At 42.2% G+C, this 19,886-nt stretch overlaps 1 non-coding gene across 1 annotated transcript; it reads right to left on the bottom strand.

Moving 5' to 3' along the window:
- Positions 1 to 19,545: 19,545 nt before the first annotated feature.
- trnai-uau (transfer RNA isoleucine (anticodon UAU)) lies at positions 19,546 to 19,639 on the bottom strand. Its single transcript has 2 exons — positions 19,602 to 19,639; positions 19,546 to 19,581 (listed from the first exon to the last, which is right to left on the bottom strand). It is a non-coding gene; the product is annotated as a tRNA-Ile (tRNA).
- Between the last annotated feature and the right edge of the window lie 247 nt (positions 19,640 to 19,886).

The raw sequence follows: 19,886 nt of genomic DNA, 5'->3' as shown, positions 1-19,886 counted from the left end.
CCGAGAAAATGGGAGCAGTGGTTAGAATCTGAAATTGTTGAATTCAACTTTGAGCCCGGAAGGCTGTAAAATGCCGAATGGAAAGATGAGCTGCTGTTCCTCGATCTTTCGTTGAGCTTCATGGGAACAGTATATGAGGACGAGACAGGCGACCGAAAGCTTGGGGTTCTCGTTGCGGATTGAATGAGCTGCTCGGTAAACTGCTCACCTAGTATGTGTCTGGTCGCCCCAATGTAGAGGAGATTTCAGTCGATCGAGTACACTATGTTGAAAGAAGTACAAGTACGTCGTTTCACCTATACTGGCCTGGACTGTGGGAAGGGAGGAGGAAATTGCCACGTGTTGCTTCTCCTGCGCTTGCACGGTAAGGTGCGTGGGAAGGAATGCGTTGTTGGTGGTGATTGGATAGTGTACCATGTCATGCCGGTTAGACTGGTCCCTTTGTACTGCTGAAAAGAGAGGGGAGGGTAAGAAGTATTTAATGGTAGGACCACGATGGATGTGTCAGCAATGGGGGAGGATGATCCATTGAATGTGACGGTTCGTGGAGCAAATGTTAAGCACAAGTGGAACCCGATCGTGGTTATGCGAAGGGAGGAGAAGGGATGAGAGCAGAAATGCGGGAAATGTGCCGGGCAAGGTCTAGGGTCATGTGCACTCGGGTTGAGGGTTTTTCTTGCTGGAGAATCATTTAGCTACATATCGGTAGCACTGGTATTGACTTTGGCATCGTCAGGGCATATACGATGGAGATGGAGAAACTGGGAGAATGGAATAGAGTCCTTATAGAAAGCGAGTGGGATAAAGTTTAATTAAGGTAGATGTGGGAATCAGTGGGGTTATTGTAGATATTGGTCGGCCGAATCTCCCCAGCAATGGAGGCAGCGAAATCAGGAGGGTAAGGGAAGAATCTGAGATGGGCCATGTGAAGGGCAGGGAAGGTTGGAAATTTAAAGCAAAGTTGACTAAACGTCTTGTTCATTGCTAAAGCTGGAAATAGCACAGATAAATTCAACAATGTTCCAGAAAACGAGGTGATGGATGAGACCTGAGTAGGACTAGAACAAAGAATGTTGCACTTATACCATTGAAATATAGGCATATCTAGGCCGCATGCGGGTTACCATAGCAACACATTTAATTTGGAGTAAGTGTGTGGAGTCAAAGGAGAAGTTGTCCAATGCCAGTTAAATCAAGTTCCGCAAGGCGGATGAATTGATCGTGGATGGATATTGGTTGAGCGTCCTTTCAATGAAGAAGCGAGAGGCCTCAAGCCCTCCTGGTTGGGAATGGATGACCAAAGTGATTGGACGACCATAGTGATAGGGAGATTGAGAGCCAGGAAACTGAAAAGTAACTGATGTTACTTTTATTCTACAGCAGCTTTCCAATCACTGGCATTATCAATGGATTGGCATTTGGTGTTGAATGAATTTGCTGAATTGTCGAAAATTGCATTTTTTGCTTCAATCGTCAGGATGGATGAGTGAGTAATAAGATTTGGACTGAACATCAAATGTGCGAATGTTGGCATGAGTTTGAGCTCGAGTACTAGCGGATGGTGTCTATTACGATAACTTGTTAAAATATTATAATCATTGGAAAGGAAGGTTCTGTATTTATATTTTACTTTTCCAGGAAGCGATCCTACATTTACAAGAGGTGCTCTGCCGATTGATGGAAAATAAGAGCAGGGGTCGTTGAACCCTCGAGTCGTTCAGTGAGATAATTTTTGAAAATTACTTAAACTCATCTATCTGCTTTGACTCCAAATCAATTCCTACCAATATCCAGTAAAAAACTATCAATCTCAGATTTAAATAAGCAATTTATTTGACAAATGAACCGGAGTTGAGATGAGGAGATTATTTAATTATTCTCCAATTAGTTCAGGTTTGGAAAGCATTACCTGAACAGTTGGTTGGCACAGATGCGATCAGAACTTTCTTAAGTATATAAGAATATAAGAATTAGGGGCAGGAGTATTAGGTCCCTCGAGCCTGCTCCGCCATTGAATAAGATCATGGATAATCTAATCAAGGACTCAGCTCCACTTCCCTGCCCGCTCCCCATAACCCTTTACTCCCTGATCATTCAAAAATGTGTCTATCTCCGATTTTATATATTCATTGACCCAGCCTCCACGGCTCTCTGGGGGAGAGAATTCCATAGAAAATACGTTTCTTCTCATCTCAGTTTTAAATCTGCATAAACGACTGGGAAGAATGGACCGAGTATAAAGTAGCCACGTTTGCTGACGGTGAAAAGTTGTGATGAAAAGCAATGTATTAGTATAATGTTGGAAAGTGTGAGGTCATGCAATTTGACAGAAATAAACTTTGACAGAAAAGAGCAAGCTATTATTTAAATGAAGAAACATTGCAACGTGCTGCAATACAGCGGGAACTATGGGTACTTGTGTATGAAACACAAAAGGTTAGTATGCAGCTGCAGCAAATAATCAGGAAAGCCAATGGAATCATGGCGTTTATTACAAAGGAGATGTAGTATAACAGCAGGGAAGTCTCGCTACAGCTATATCGGTATTGTGAGGCGACACCTGAAATACAATGTATAGTTTTGGTTTCCATATTTATGAAAGGATACTTGCTTTGGACGCAATTCAGAGAAGATTCAATAGGTTCATTCGGAGATGAGGGTGTTGAGCTATGATGAAAGATTGAAAAGGTTCAGCCATTACTCATTGGAATTCAGAAGAATGAGAGGTGATCTTATCGAAACGTATAAGTTTATGAGGGGGCTTGACAAGGTGGATGCAAAGAGGAGGTTTCCATTGATAGGGGAGACGAGAACTCGGGGGCAACATCTTAGAAAAAGCGGCCGCCCATTTAAAACTGAGATGAGGAGGAATTTCCTCTTTCAGAGGGTTATACTTCTGTGGATTTGGCTGCCTCAGAGCGCTGTGGGAGCCGGGACATTGAATAAATTTAAGTCAGAGACAGTTTCTTAACTAATAAGGGATTACGGAGTTATGGTGAGCAGGCAGGAAAGTGGACCTGAGTCCATGATCCGATCAGCAATTATCGTATTAAATGGTGGTGCAGACTCGAGGGGCCGTATGGCTTATTGCTGCTCATTTTTCACATGTTCTAATGTTCTTATAAATTGGCGGTCCCTTATTCTAAGTCTATGTCCACTAGTTTTAGTTTCCCGTATGAGTGCAAATATGCTCTCTGCATCCACCTTGTCGAGCGTCCTCATTATCTTATACGTTTCGATAAGATTACCTCTCATTCTTCTGTACTCCAGTGTGGATAGTCCCAACCTACTTAACCTATCTTCATAAGTCAACCCTCCCCATCTCCGAATTCAACTTAGTGAACCCTCTCTGAACAGACTCCAAGTATATCCTTCCTTAAATACGGAGACTAAAACTGTACGCCTTACACGAGGTGTGGCCTCACTCATACGCGGTACAATTGTAGCAGGTCTAATCTGCCTTTATAAAGCATCTCGCTTGCAATAAACGCATATTCCATTTGCCTTCCTGATTAAGTGCTGTACCTGCACACTAATTTTTGTGTTTGTTGCACAAGGACCCCCAGGTGTCCCACTACTTCAGAACTTTGCAACTTTTCTCCATTTAAATTATAATTTGATTTTCTATTCTTTCTGCCACAGTTGGTATCGTCACATTTTCACACATTTTATTGCAACAGCCAAACTGTTGCCCACACACTTAGCCTGTCTATATCCCTTTGCAGATTTCTTCTGTCCTCCTCAGATTTTGCTATCCTACCCATCTTTGTATCATCAGCAAAATTAGCTCCTTTACACTCGGTCATTTCATGCAATTCATTAAAATAGATTGTAAATAGATGTGGACCCAGCACCGATACCTGTGTCACCCCACTAGTCAATGTTTGCTAAATGGAGAATTACGCATTTATCACGACGCTCTGTTTTCTGTTATTTAGCAAAGCCTCTCTCCATGCTAATATTTTACTCCCAACCCCGTGAGCTGTTATCTTGTGCAGTAACCTCTTATGTGGCACATTATCTAATGCCTTCTGTAAATCCAAATACACCACATCTATTGGTTTCCCCTTATCCACACGTTACATCCTCAAAAACTCCAGCAGATTTGTTAAACATGATTTCCTTTTCATAAAACCATGCTGATTCTGCTTGATTGAATCATGCTTTTCCAAATGTCCCGCTACTGCTTCCTTAATAATGGACTCCAGCATTTTCGCAACGGTAGATGTTCGGCTAACTGTTCTATAGTTTCCTGCTTTTTGCTTGACTCGTATTTAAGGGGCATTACATTTTCGGTTTTCCAATCCACTGTTACCGCTCCAGAATGCAGGGAATTTTGAGAAATTATAACGAATGCATCCACTACCTCTGCAACCACTTCTCTTAAGACCCTAGGAGGTAAGCCATCAGGTCCAGGGGACTTGTCTGCCTTTAGGGCAATTATTTTACTAGTTCTACTTCGTTCGTGATAGTGAGAGTATTAATTCATCCCTGCCTATACCCTCTTTATTATCCACTATTGGGTTGTTTATTAGTGTCATCTACTTGAAAGACCAATACAAAATATTTGTTCAACGTCTCTGCCATTTCCCTGTTCTCCATTATTAATTCCACAGTGTCATCCTCCAGGGGCCCAACATTCACATGAGCAACTCTTTTCCCTTTTATGTATTTGTAGAAACTCTTATTATCTGTTTTTATATTTCGTGTTAGTTTAATTTCATAATCTATCTTCCCTTTTTAATAATGTTTTTAATCTTTCTCTGCTGGCTTAAAAACATTCCCAATGCGCTGCTCTCGTCTCCCACTAGTCTTGGCCACATTGTATGCCTTTGATTTCAATAAGATACCCTCCGTTATTTCCTTAGTTAGATGCGGATGGTTATCCCTTCTCTCACAGCCTTTCCTTCTCATTGGGTAATTTTTTGTTCCGTGTTATAAAATATCTCCTTAAATGTCTGCCACTGCTCATCAACCGCCCACACCTTATGTTGCTTTCCCAGTCAACTTTATCCACCTCTGTCATCATACCTTTGTAGTCTCCTTTATTTAACCTTAGGACACTGGTTGGAGAAACACATTTCTATTCCTCCAACTGAATTTGAATTCAACCATATTGTTGTCACTCAATCCAATACGATCTTTTACTATGAGATCATTTATTAATCATGTCTCATTACACAGTACTAGATCTAAGATAGCATGCTCCCTGTAGAAATAAAGTCTCCCGGATACACTCCATGAACGCCTCCTCAAATCTAGCCAGGCCAATTCGGTTTATCGAGTAAATATGAAGGTTAAAACCCCTATCATTATTGCCGTTCCTTTTTTCCAAGCCTCTAATATTTCTTGATTTATACTCCGTCCAAACGTGCAACCACTGTTTGGGGGCCTATAGACTATGCCTAGCCGCGACTTTTTCCCGTTATTGTTTCTTATCTCCACCCAAACTGATTCAACCTCTTGACCCTCTGAGCCAATATCGTTTCTCACGAACGCACTAATCCCATCTTTTATTAACAATGTTATCCCACCTACTTTCCCTTTTTGTCTGTCCTTCCGAAATGTCAAATACCCTTGAATAATTCGTTTCCAGTCCTGGTCACCTTGCAACCACGTCTCTGTAATTACTATCAGATCGTAGTCATTTGTATTTATTTGTTCCGTCAACTCATCTGTTTTGTTACGAATGCTACGTGCAGTTACACAAAAAGCTTTTTAAATTTGTTTTTTACACTTCTTTCCTCTGTCCTACAAACTAACTTTCTACCTTTTTGCTTTTTAATTCCAACTCTACTCCCCTCCCTATTGAATCTATTCTAATGTTCCCATCCCCCTGCCAAACTAGTTTAAACCCTCCCCAACAGCACGAGGAACCACCGCCTCCACCCAGCCCGTCGCCACTCGAGGTTATTGGTCCCGGCTCTGTTGAGGGGCAACCCGTCTGTCTTGTACAGGTACCAACTCCGCCAAAAGCAGTCCAAATGTCTCAGGAAACTAAAGCCCTCCCTCCTGCACCTTTTCTCCAGCCATGCATCCACGTGCTCTATCCTCCTATTTCTGTACTCACTCGTTCGTGGCACCTGGAATATTCCGGAGATTACTACCTTTCAGCTCCTGTTTTTTAACCTCTCTCATAGCTCCGCAAACTCTGCCTGCAGGACTTCACTCCTCTTTCTACCTATGTCATTGTGAACATATGGACAAAGACCGCTGACTGATCACCCTCCTCCATCAGAATGTCCTGCAGCCGCTCGGTGACATCCTTGCCTCCAGGAAGGCAACATATTATTCTGGTGTCACGTCTGCAGCTGCAGAAACGCCTTTCTGCTCCTCTGATTATTGAAACCCCTACCATTATAGCTCTTTCATTCTTCTCTCTCCTCCCCTGTGCAGCTGAATTTGTATCTGGTTCCACGCTGTTGGCGAGCGAGATGGACTCGGGGGCTCGTGCACTACCTGCCTAGTCCTCCTATTCTGTCTGCTGATCACCCGCTACCTCTCTACCTCTTAAGCAGCGGGTTGACCACATCTAAAAGGGAATTGAGTAAATAGTTGATGGCGAACAGTTTGCAGGGCTCTGGGGAAAGTGTCTCAAGGGATGCTACAATCCTCTCTCTCAGTGAACTTGTGTTTTTACCTGTAAACCTCAGTTCACGGATTTAATTCCCAGCCCTGCAGTCAGGTATTTTCACACATTTAATGTGCTTGTTCTCTTTTTCTCTCTCTATCATTTATTCTATTTCTCTCTGAATCTAACTTTCTTTCCGTGTGACAGTCTCGCTTTATGTCTATCTCAGTTGCAGTCAATTTCTGTACGCTTTTCTCATTGGGGATCTGTTTATCTGTCCAAATATGACTTTCTCTCTGTCACTCTCTCCATCGCTCCCCACTTCAGTTTTCTCCATATCTTATGCGTTATCACTTTAAGTGCTGGTTCAGTCTGAGCTTGCTGATACTGGGTGGTTGACGTGCATTTTAACATTATTCATTCAAAGATGTTCATTGTTGACGGGAAGATTACATGTTCTGTGGGTTAAAGCAAGGGGGTTTCTTTTCTAGTTCCAGACTGTCAGTTCATTGCGTTATTTGCCTAACTGTTGTGCTTTTGCGGTTCAACTTTTCACCATCCACAGTTAAAAACAAGGCATATAACTTCCCACGTTTGCATCGTATGCAGACGTGTAGGTTGCTCTGCGCTGAAAACTGCATTTTGAGTCTGCAAGCGATTTGCCGAATTTCCAAACACTGCACTGCAGCGTGCCCATGACCAGGATGGCCGAGATGTTAATGCGTTGGAATTAAAATTCAACAGATGTGTCTCTGCTCCTGGTAAATATTCAAACAACTGGTTTGAGTATTAGACTTAATGCTTGTTTGTTATGAAAGCGTGGAAGCGGTCCATAATCTCTGCAAATAATATACTTTAATTCACCCTTCAAGACAACGTTTCTTTATTTATAATAGGTGTTCTGCCAATTGACTGAACATAGGAACAGGATTAGGCCATTCCGCTCCTGGTGCCTATTCGCCATTCTGTTAATTCTTGGCTGAGCTCTATCTTATCTGCATCCATCTACATTGGCTCCACATCATTTTTACCAGTGTCTAGCAAAAACTATCAATCTAAAATTAACATTTTTAATTGAGCTAGTATATCCTGTCTTTTGTAGAAGATAAATCCTTCACCCTTTGCATGAAGAAGATTTTCCTAACTTCTCCGTCGAATGTCCTGCCTCTGATTTTATCATTATGTCCTCTTGTCGAAAACTCTCCCACGAACAGTGAAAAAAGCGTTATCTCTATCTATCTTATCAATTCGTATCAAAACCTTAAAAATCTCAATCAAATCGACACTTAACCTTCTATATTCCAGGGAGTACAGGCCTAGTTTATTTAATTTCTCCTCATAATTTAACCCGTGGCATCCTGGTAACATTCTGGTGAGCATGAACAGTGCACATTCCAATCCAGCCGATCGTTTCCAAGGGGCCGTGCCCATAAGGGGACTAGATATAATGGGTAGAAACGGCTTATTGCCCTTAGCAGAGTTCTTAACAACAAGCGGGCATAAATTTATAGTACTTAGAGAAGGTTTACAGGAGATGTGATGGGAAATTTCCACACGCAGATAGTTGTGGTTGTCTAAAACGCACTGCCTTAAAGATTGGTAGAGGCAGAAAACTTTAGCACATTTAAAACGTATTTGGATGTGCACCTGAATGGCCGTAACGTGCAGAGTTATGGACCTAGAGCTGGAAAGTGGGATTAGGCTGGATAACCGTGGCACGGACAGGATGGGCCGAAATTTTCTCCTTCCGTGCTGCATACGTTTATGAATCGATTATATTCTATAACTTAGAGTACTCCAGATATAGCCTAACTACATCTCTGTACAGTTGAAGAAAAACTTCCATGGCTTTATAGTCTATCCCATAGTTATAAAGCCTAGCACGCCATTAGTTGTTTTTTAATATATTTCTACCTTGCAACTGCATTTTAGTGGTATGCGCACTGGGACTGCAAACCACTTTGGAACTCCATCCCTCCAAGCTGTGCTCCATTTAATTCGTCCTCGGATTTATATTTGTGAACTAAAATGGATGACCACACAATTACCTGTTTGGAATCTATCTGCCACTGAATCGTCCTTTCATTTAATCTATCAATATATCTTTATAAGTATACGCTAACATCTGCACTAATTACTATATCACCAATATTTGCATCATCGGCAAACTGGATATCTCGCTGCCAGTTGTGTCTTAATCTTTAAGAAAAATAGAATGATACAATGTTTTTAACACTGATATTTTAAAACGTGCCATGCTTTGAAACCCGGGTAGGGTATGTCGGAAGAGGAAGGTAGGAGTAAGATTTCAGGCCGCTGACCCATCTGATCCTACAAATATACATCATGCAACTGTGCGCTGTTTTCAGACAGTAACAGCACGAGCTTGCATTCCCGTAGAATCTTTCACGAACATAGAATGACCGAATTGCCTGCCGTTGCTCAGTTTGAGTTCCGACAGTACCACCAGCCTCGAGACATCATTACAGCCTTGGTCCAAATAATGCCAAAAGTGATTAATTCTAAAATGAGGCGAGAGTGATTGGCCTTGACATCAAAGCAGTATTTGGCCGAATGTTTCATCAAGGAGGCTACTAACGTTGAAGTCATTGCGTGGTTAATCTTCACTGCTGGAGACATACCTAGCCTAAAAGAAGGTGGTTGTGGATTTTCGACGCCAATCATCTCAGCCCAGGATATCGCTGCAGGATATCATCATCACCTGCTTCATCAATGACCTGCCCTCCATCATAAGGTCAGAAATGGGCATGATCGCTAAAGATTGATTTTTCCAACTCGAGTATCAACTCCGCAGATAATGAACCATGAATTATATCGCCTTTCCATTATTGTGCGGGGTGAAAATCTTGGAACTCCTTCTACAACAGCACATTGTCAGTACCATCATCTCAGTGACTAAACCACAGAGCCATAGAAATTTACAGCACAGAAGGAAACCATTTAGCCCATCGCGTCCTTGCTGGTGGACAAAGCATTATCCTGCCAAATCCAATTTCGACCTCTTGGACCATAACCATTAAGTGGATATCCAAGTATGGCAGTGGTTCACGAAGTTTGGACATCACTACCTTCTTAAACGCAATTAGGGTTGGGCAATAAATGTCAGCCTTCCGAGCTACGCCCACATCCACTGAATTAATATTTTATTCAAACGTGTTTTACAGAAAATGAAGTACTTATTGAAGTGTAGTCACTGGATGTGCTGTAGGGCAATACGGCCGCCAATTACCACACAGCAAGATCCCATCGATACAGATATGTGCAGGAAACAAAATAGCATTCCCCACCTCATAAAATCATAGACTCGGAGAAGTTTGCATCAGGGAAGGGGGTCATTCGGCCCATCCTGTCTCGGCCAATCGAAATAGCTATCAAGCCTATCGCACTTCCCAGCTCTTGATATGTAGCGTTGCAGATTAGGGTCATTCAATCCATATACAAGTACTGCTTAAATGTGATGAGGGATTGTGTCTCCACCAACTTTTCAGTCAGTGAGCTCCAGACCCAAATTCATTCTGGGCGAAAAAATTTCTCCTCGACTCTCGTGTAATCCTTTTACCAATTACTTTAAATCTATGCCCCCTGGTTATTGACCTCTCTGCTCAGGGGTATAGGTGTTTCTTCTGCACACTATCTCGGCCCCGCATAATGTTATACACATCAATTATGTCACCGCTTATCCTCATCTTTTCGAAAGAAAACAACCCCAATCTTTCCCCATAACCAAAACTAACCAGTCCTGGGAACATCCACAACAACAGAGGAAACAAATGGAAGTGGAGGAGAATTGTTTGTTTTGAAACTGTGAGTTGTTGTGATCTGTAAAGCACTGCCTGAAAGGGTGGTGAATCATAGAGTCATCGATTCGTAGAATTGTTACAGCACGGAAGAAGACGATTCAGCCTGTCGAGCCCGTGCTGACCCTCGGCCAGTCTCACCCCGTCATTTCCCCACAGCACTGCAAATTCAATTGTAACTCTCAAAATGGAATTGGATAAATGCTTGAAGAAGCACATTTTGCAGGGCGTTGTGGAAAGTGCTAGGTCTAATTGGATAGCTCGTTCAAGAGTACGATGGACCAAGTATTCTCCATTGGTAATGTATGATTTTATGAAATGTTTTATGATAGTTTCATATAAATGACGCTGGTCATTTGCCCGTTCCACTATCCCACTTTATTTTTTTGTATATGCGTCTGTGCTTGGACAACGGAATTGAAATGATGTGGGATTCTGTCGCAATTCAACGCAAGTCACATAGCTTATCAAGGCGCGGTGGCCAAGTGGTAAGGCGTCGGTCCCGTAAACCGAAGATCATGGGTTCGATTTTCTATTCTAAGGAGAGAAATCCCAGCTTCACCAGTCTCTTCGTATCAATGAGGTCCCCAGCTCTGGCAGTATTCTAGTAAATCTATTCTGCCAAAGGCTTGACTTCTTCCCTAAAGCGTGTTGTCACGAACTGAACGCAATATTGCAGCTAAAGCCAAATAATTGTTTGGCATATTTTCCTTGTTTGTACACCTTATTCGTCTATTAACAAAGGAAAAGTCCTCATGTCTTCCAGATCCTGCACCCTCTTTAAAATTGTACGATTTGGAGCTGGTTTATACAATACAGGGAGAGCATTCTGACCGGTTTCGGGATCATTGATCTCCAGAGGCGGATGCTTAATAGGGGATTTAAATGTTCATGTATAAATCTAGCCCCGTTAAAATAGTATCATTATTTCATATTGCCTCTCCTCATCCTACCAAAATGTATCACTTCACAATTCTCTGCGTTAACTTACATCTGCTATGTGTCTGTTCATTTCACCAGTCGGTTATTTTCATTCTCCCTCTTTGTAGCAATTACTATCTGCTTTCTGCCCCTTAGCTTTTCTTTGTAACTTTCCCATTCACTAGGATCTGTGCTATTTTTTGCATTTGTGTACACTTTTAATTTTAGTTTAACGTGGTCCCTTACCTCTTTAGTCGCCCATGCCTGTTCCCTTTGGCCCCCAGGGGTATACACTGATTCTGTATCACATTTAATTATTTTTAACACCTCCTATCGTTTTACCAATTCACAGATTTTCCCAGTTTGTTGTGGACAGTCTCTGTCTCAGCCCCTTGAAGTCGGTCTTACCGAAATCTAGAACGGTAGTAGCTGTTTCACGTATCTCCCTGTCAAACGTTACGTTGAAATCGATCATGTTTTGATCGCTATTAAATACATGTTCACTTACGCTTAGGCTGTTGAATAAACCCGGCTCGTTACTCATTACTAAATATAAATTGGCATGTCCCTTGTTCGTTCTGGAACATATTGTTGCAGAACTAGCCCGGACACACTCAAGAAATACACAATCTTTCTGACAGGTGTTAGTCCGATTATCCCAATATATATGAACATTTAAATCCCCTATTAAAACCACACTGTCTTTACTGCACGCTTGTCTAATCTCTAAATTTATATATTCTAGTACTTCACAGCTGTGACTAGGTGGCCTATACACAACTCCCACTATTGTCTTAAATCCTATCCCATTTCTTAATTTTACCATAAAGTCTCCACCTCCGGCTTATCTGTAGTTAGATACTCGCTTAGAACTGAATCATAGAATCATAGTTATTTACAGCACGGAAGAAGTATATTTCGGCTCATCCGGTCAACGCCGGCCAACAAAGAGCTATCCAGTGGAATCCCATGTTCCAGCTTTTGGTCCATAGCCCTGTAGGTTATTCCACTTCAAGTGCATAACCAAGCGTGTTTTAAATGCGGTGAGGGTTTCTGCCTCTACCACCCTTTCAGGCAGTGAGTTCCAGACTACCAACTTGCTCTGGGTGAAAACATTACCCGTCAAATCCCCTATAAACTTGCTACCAATTACTTTAATTCTATGTCCCCTGGTTGTTTACCATTCTGCTCAGAAAAATAGGCCCTTCCTATCCACTCTCTCCAGGCCCCTCATAATTTTGTTTCCCCTCAGTTTCCTATGCTCCAATGAAAAAACACCCAGCCTATCGAATCATTACTCATATCCAAAATTCTCCAGTCCAGGCAACATCCTCGTAAATCTCTTTTGCACCCTCTCTAGTGCAATTACATCTTTCCTGTAATGATGTGTACGCAGTAATCTAGCTGTGGCCCAAATAATCTTTTATATAGCTCAAGCATAACTTCACTGCTCTTGTACTATAGATCTCGGCTAATAAAGGTAGGTATGCCGAATGCCTTCTCAACCAGCACGTTTTCTGTGAAACCTGAAACAGGGAGACAATGTAAATATTACGACAACAACAACTTTCATTTATGTAGCGCCTTTAACGTAGTAAGACGTCACAGGGCGCTCCACGAAAGCTTTAGACAAATCAAACAACGCTGACACCGAACCACATAAAAGAGAATTTACGACAGATGCCCCAAAGCTTACTCAACGAGGTAGGCTTTAAGGAGCATCAATCTTGACATCTTTTTGAAACACCCTAACCAGGAATATTAATCAGTGTTATTTCCTCCATGTCTGAAAGTTGTGAGAAGTTGGCTTTTTAATTGGACCCATGGTGTCGACATCATACGATTACATAGGATATTCAAAGCAGAAACAGGCTATTTGGCCCAAGCTGTCAATATCGACGTTAGTGGTCCACTGGAGCATCCTCCCCTCTTTCCGCATCCAGCACTATCAGCATAGCCCTCCATTTAATTCTCCCTCATATTTTTATCTAACCGCTCCTTGCATGCATCTATAATATTTGATTCAACTTCTCTGTTGGTAGTGAGTTCTACATCCTTACCACACTCTGCGTAAAGAAGATTATTCTTAATTCCCAATTTGATTTGTTGCTGATTTATCTTATATTGATGGTCTCTAGTAATACTTTCTCCAGAAGTGGAAACACTTTATCAACTCTATCAAAATCTTTCAAGATATTAAAGAGCACGATTAGGTAATCCCTCAAACTTCCCATTTCACGAAAAAATAAATTGAGCCTGTCGATTCTTTCCTGATAGAGTACTAACTTCTCTGCACCCTATCCAGTGCCCCACTAGTTTATTTTATAATATAGCGACCAGAATTGTACACAGTACGCCTAATGTGGTCTAACTGTAGAGAGTTGTGCATTGGTCGGGTTTGAAACCGGTGTGGCCAGGCTGCCAGGTCTAACTAAAAGGGGCCTGCACCTCATCATTTGAGTAGACATTTCACAGCCATCCTGTAGTAACTGAAGGCCGTTTGCTTACAGAAGCTGATTGTACAATTTCAACATTGTCGATCTGGTGGCACGGCAGGACACGACGTGATGGGGACTTTTTGCAGCGTATTTCTATACGGATGCAAAAATCCTGAAATGGAATAGCTGAGTTGTGCTAGTTGGCAGACGAGAGGTTAAGGCGATGGACTGCTAATGGATTGTGCTCATTTTCTTTGTTAAGCGTTTGTTGCTGATAAACCTTCCAAGCATTTGACTGAATCTTACATAAATTAGGCTTTGAATCCAAATCTCCTCAAAATTGCAATTTCCTGATAACATTATGGTACATACCGTAAGTCACCATCTTATCCATTATGCTACGCGCTCACTGAGTAAGTCACGGCGATTTCTTATTTTTTCTTGATATCCCAACTGAATTTACTGACTGTAGGAATTGTATTAACTACACGTGATCGGCTCGGCTCATCCTTGGGCCGAATTGCGAGTGGTGCGAGGAAATTCTGCAACTGAGTTATTACTGTTCTTTAAGGAAGGGAAAATACCCACTACACGTCCTGCTATACAAGTGGGCACAGTCCTATCGAACTCTCATGGCACTTAATCCCCTCTTAGCGGGACCGGAGAACCATTTTCAAGAAGTAGGCTCATGGTCTGCTCAGCAGAAATTCATTGTTCTGCATTGCTCAGACAGTTTTCCAACTGGGCAGAGGCATCCAATTGCCGTGCGAGCATTGCTGACTATTCCACGTCAACAATATTAGAATGTCTTTACATAACTAGTTTTGAATATGTGACCTGTATTATCAAATAAGATTTTACAGCATTAATAGCTCTATATTGTTGTCTGTGTCGGCATCCACATAAGGTGCACTCTACATTAAGACAACTCTAATCGGTGCTGCTTTATTTCACTGCGAGCGCGAAGGAACATATCTATGAAGATATTTGCCCCGAATTTACAACATTGGTGTCCTATAGTCCACGTATTACTTTGCCCATTGCTGTCCTTGTTGCAGGTTAGATCAACCCAGGCCGTCCATTTAAACCTGAGAAGTCAATCAGCGAACACCAAAGAAATACAAGAGGCAGAGATCGGGAGAGTTATAAAGATGCATGCGAAGACAATAACAGAAAAGATCATTGCAGCTTGAGTGGAAAGCCTTTTGCTTTCTTGAAATGTTGTAAAACCATAAAAGATAATTGGGCGACAGTTTAAACGTGCCTCCCTCGCAGGCGGAGCTCACGCTCTGACAGAGATAAAGGCAGCCCGGCAGCTACAGCTCCTAGTTATTCAAGCACTGAATGGAGCTTTAAACATTGTAGCAGCGAGCAGGTAAACCTGAGTGGATTTCAGGCCCAAAACAATAAACCTTCCGGCTATCACAGGCAGTTGCGGTTTGCTGCAAACTTTTAATTTCCAGCCTCGGAACCAGCCAACCCTGTCCTGCAGGGCAATGGGGAAATGGCGGGGGAGTGGGACGAGCGGAGAGCTGGCACGTTCTGGATGGGACGAATGGCCTCCTGCTGTGCGGTAATCATTCTATTAATTTACAATTGGACTTTTATGGGACTCGAATCGACAAGTTTGAATATTTCTTGAGAACAGAATCAGCGAGAAGTCTAATGCACGAGCCATTGCAACACGGAGCACAACAGTTTTAGTGAAATGTTCAGGAAAATCCTTGTTTCTGTTGAATGTCGTGCAGGAATTATGTAGAGATAACCAATGTGTTTACATATCTTCTCTTTGAAATCGAGTGTGTTTCCGGTACATTATTATTTACATCAGAGTTATTGATTAAATGTATTAAGTGAGGCTCGTACTCACAACCTCGGCCTTTCTGGGTGCTTACCCTGTCATATAAGTACGGCGTCTATCCGTTTCCGTCGCTGAAATTGGATGCGAATGCTGTGTGGTATTAGTGCTCCCATCATACATAAGAACATAAGAACACAAGAATTAGGAACAGGAGTAGGCCATCCAGTCCGTCGAGCCTGCTCCGCCATTCAATATGATCATGGCTGATCTGCCGTGGACTCAGCTCCATTTACCCGCCCTCTCCCCGTAACCCTGAATTCCCTTATTGGTTAAAAATCTATCTATCTGTGACTTGAATACATTCAATGAGCTAGCCTCAACTGCTTCCTTGGGCAGAGAATTCCACAAATTCACAACCCTCTGGGAGAAGAAATTCCTTCTCAACTCGGATTTAAATTGGCTCCCCCGTATTTTGAGGCTATGCCCCCTAGTTCTAGTCTCCCCTAGTGGAAACAACGTCTCTGCCTCTTACTTGTCTATCTCTTTCATAATTTTAAATGTTTCCAAAAGATCACCCCTCAGCCTTCTGAACTCCAACGAGTCAAGACCCAGTCTACTCAATCTATCTTCATATGGTAACCCCCTCATCTGCGGAATCAGCCTAGTGAAACGTCGCTGTACCCCCTCCAAAGACAGTATATCCTTTTTTCAGTAAGGTGACCAAAACTGTACTCAGTACTCCATGTGCGGCCTTACCAATACCCTATATAGTTGCAGCAGGACCTCCCAGCTTTTGTACTCCATCCCTCTCGCAATGAAGGCCAACATTCCATTCGCCTTCCAGATTACCTGCTGCACCTGCAAACTAAATTTTTGGGATTCATGCACAAGGACCCCCAGGTCCCTCTGCACCTCAGCATGTTGTAATTTCTCCCCATTCAAATAATATTCCCTTTTACTGTTTTTTTTCCCAAGGTGGATAACCTCACACTTTCCGACATAGTATTCCATCTGCCAAACCTTAGCCCATTCGCTTAACCTATCCAAATCTCCTTGCAGCCTCTCTGTATCCTCTACACAACCCGCTTTCCCACTAATCTTTGTGTCATCTGCATATTTTGTTACACTACACTCTGTCCCCTCTTCCAGGTCATCTATGTACATTGTAAACAGTTGTGGTCCCAGCACTGATCCCTGTGGCACACCGCTAACCACCGATTTCCAACCCGAAAAGGACCCATTTATCCCGACTCTCTTTTTTCTGTTCGCCAGCCAATTCTCTATCCATGCTGATACATTTCCTCTGACTCCGTGTACCTCTATCTTCTGCAGTAATCTTTTATGTGGCACCTTATCGAATGCATTTTGTAAATCTAGATACACCACATCCATCGGTGCACCTCTATCCACCATGGTCGTTATATCCTCAAAGAATTCCAGTAAATTAGTTAAACATGATTTCCCTTTCATGAATCCATGCTGCGTCAGCTTGGGTGCACTGTTCCCATCTAGATGTCCCGCTATTTCTTCCTCAATGATAGTTTCAAGCATTTTCCCCACTACAGATGTTAAACTAACCGGCCTGTAGATACCTGCCTTTTGTCTGCCCCCTTTTTTAAACAGAGGCGTTACATTAGCTGCTTTCCAATCCGCTGGTACCTCCCAGAGTCCAGAGAATTTTGGTAGATTATAACGAATGCATCTGCTATAACTTCCGCCATCTCTTTTAATACTCTGGGATGCATTTCATCAGGACCAGGGGACTTGTCTACCTTGAGTCCCATTAGCCTGTCCAGCACTACGCCCCTAGTGATAGTGATTGTCTCAATGTCCTCTCTTCCCACATTCCTGTGACCAGCAATTTTTGGCATGGTTTTTGCGTCTTCCACTGTGAAGACCGAAGCAAAATAATTTTAAGGTCTCAGCCATTTCCGCATCACCCATTACTAAATCCCCCTTCTCATCTTCTAAGGGACCAACATTTACTTTAGTCACTCTTTTCCGTTTTATATATCTGTAAAAGCTTTTACTATCTGTTTTTATGTTTTGCGCAAGTTTACCTTCGTAATCTATTTTTCCTTTCTTTACTGCTTTTTTAGTCATTCTTTGGTTTTGTTTAAAATGTTCCCAATCCTCTAGTTTCCCACTAACCTTGGCCACCTTATACGCATTAATCTTTGATTTGATACTCTCCTTTATTTCCTTGGTTATCCACGGCTGGTTATCCCTTCTCTTACTGCCCTTCTTTTTCACTGGAATATTTTTTTTCCGCACTATGAAAGAGCTCCTTAAAAGTCCTCCACTGTTCCTCATTTGTGCCACCGTTTAGTCTGTGTTTCCAATCTACTTTAGCCAACTCTGCCCTCATCCCACTGTAGTCCCCTTTGTTTAATCATAGTGCACTTGTTTCTGACACAACCTCCTCACCCTCAATCTGTATTACAAATTCAATCATACTGTGATCACACATTCCGAAATGATCTTTTACTCGGAGATCGTTTATTTTTCCTGTCTCATTACACAGGACCAGATCTAAGATAGCTTTTTCCCTTGTAGTTTATGGTACATATTGTTCTAAGAAACAATCCCTTATGCATTCTATGACTTCCTTTTCCAGGCTACCCCGTGCGATTTGAGTTGACCAATCGATATGTAGGTTAAAATCGCCCATGACTACTGCCGTTCCTTTTTCGCATGCCTCCATTATTCCATTGATTATTGCCCGCCCCACCGTGACGTTATTATTTGTGAGCCTACAAACTTCGCCCACCAGTGACGTTTTCCCCTTACTATCTCGAATCTCCACCCACAATGATTCAACATTTTGTTCATTAGAGCCAATATCGTCTCTCACAACTGACCTGACATCACCCTTTATTAACAGAGCTCCCCGACCTCCTTTCCCTTCTTGTCTAACTTTCCAAATCGTCAGATATCCCTGTATGTTTAATTCTAAGTCTTGGCCACCCTGCAACCACGTTTTTGTAATGGCCACCAAATCATACCCATTTGTAATGATTTGTGCCGTCAACTAATTTACTTTATTTTGAATGCTGCGTGCATTTAGGTAGAGTGTTTTAAGCCTAGTTTTTAAACAATGATTTTTAGTTTTGACCCCTCCTGCAGCCCCTTTATATTCAGTGGCCCTTTTTGTTACAGGTGCCTATTCCACCTGTCTTATAATTCCTCCCCTAAAATTCTATCGAGGTTTGGGGCAATTAACATTTTCAAGTTTCACAGTGATCGATATTTGTTCGGCAAGGATACGAAGATTTATGCAATCATCGCAGGCAAATGAAATTGAGAATTAGGTAAAAGGGACAGAAACAGAAACAGCTGCAAACAAACGTTGCATTGTATTCATATTTAACAGCAACAATATCCGTGCCATGCGCAACTATGCTGTGGTCAGAGAAAAACGCCCTGAACTTCCGAAACTCCCGTGGCTTTTCTGTGGCTCACTTTCCTCTCTTCCCTTCCTCCTGCACGCTGCCAGTTTTTAAACCTTGTTTTAAATCTTGGTCTGGGCGAGGGCATTCCACATTCTCAGAACCATCTCTACCGTTTCATTGCTTGATTTCTACGCTTATTAATTATGAATCTCCTTGAGCTACAATGGTAGCGCTTGCGACAATTCAGTAAAAGGTCGCTTATTGGAAACACGTTGTGATCATAGTTTGGTTTTGTACAGAATTGAATCTATATCACTGAAGAGGGAATGTTATATTTACAATAAACTATATCGTCCTTTAAATTTTGGTTCATTCGCTCCCGAGTGCCAGATGAGGAATTGTTTGATGCCCTCATTTATTTCATGTGGGGAACAGGCACGGGTATTCAATCAGAAATAACCCACAGATTGACACTGGAATAACCACAGCGAGACAGCGAGACAGACAGCACCGTGGGAAATGGCGGAATCGACAAGAGAGATGGATGAACAGAAAACGGCCTCAGACTCTGAAAAGTGCAAACATCACATGCAAAAGCATCGGCTGCTCCAGGTGAGGCTCGAAATCACAACCTCGGCATTTCCCAAGCCTGTACTGTCATATAAGTACCGCGCGTTAACCGATTGCGCCACTAGAGCTGCATGTCCTGTGGTCTTTGTGCTCCCATCATACAGCTGCCTGTTCCACCTGTCTAACAAGGAGGAAGACAATGAATCATCGAATCATTCAACACAGAAGGAAGCTTTTCATCCCATCGTGTCGATGCCGGCTCTCTGCAAGAAGCCTTCAGTTATTGAGACTCCATAGATTTTCACCATAGACGTGTTTTATTATTTGTGTAATGTTTTGTTATTTGTAATGAATTTGGATGTCTGTGCGGGAACT

This window comes from Pristiophorus japonicus, unplaced genomic scaffold (genome assembly GCF_044704955.1).
Source record: "Pristiophorus japonicus isolate sPriJap1 unplaced genomic scaffold, sPriJap1.hap1 HAP1_SCAFFOLD_92, whole genome shotgun sequence".
Lineage (NCBI taxonomy): Eukaryota > Metazoa > Chordata > Chondrichthyes > Pristiophoridae > Pristiophorus > Pristiophorus japonicus.
The sequence above is the reverse complement of the archived record's forward strand: the minus strand, read 5'-3'. Positions and strand labels throughout refer to the sequence as shown.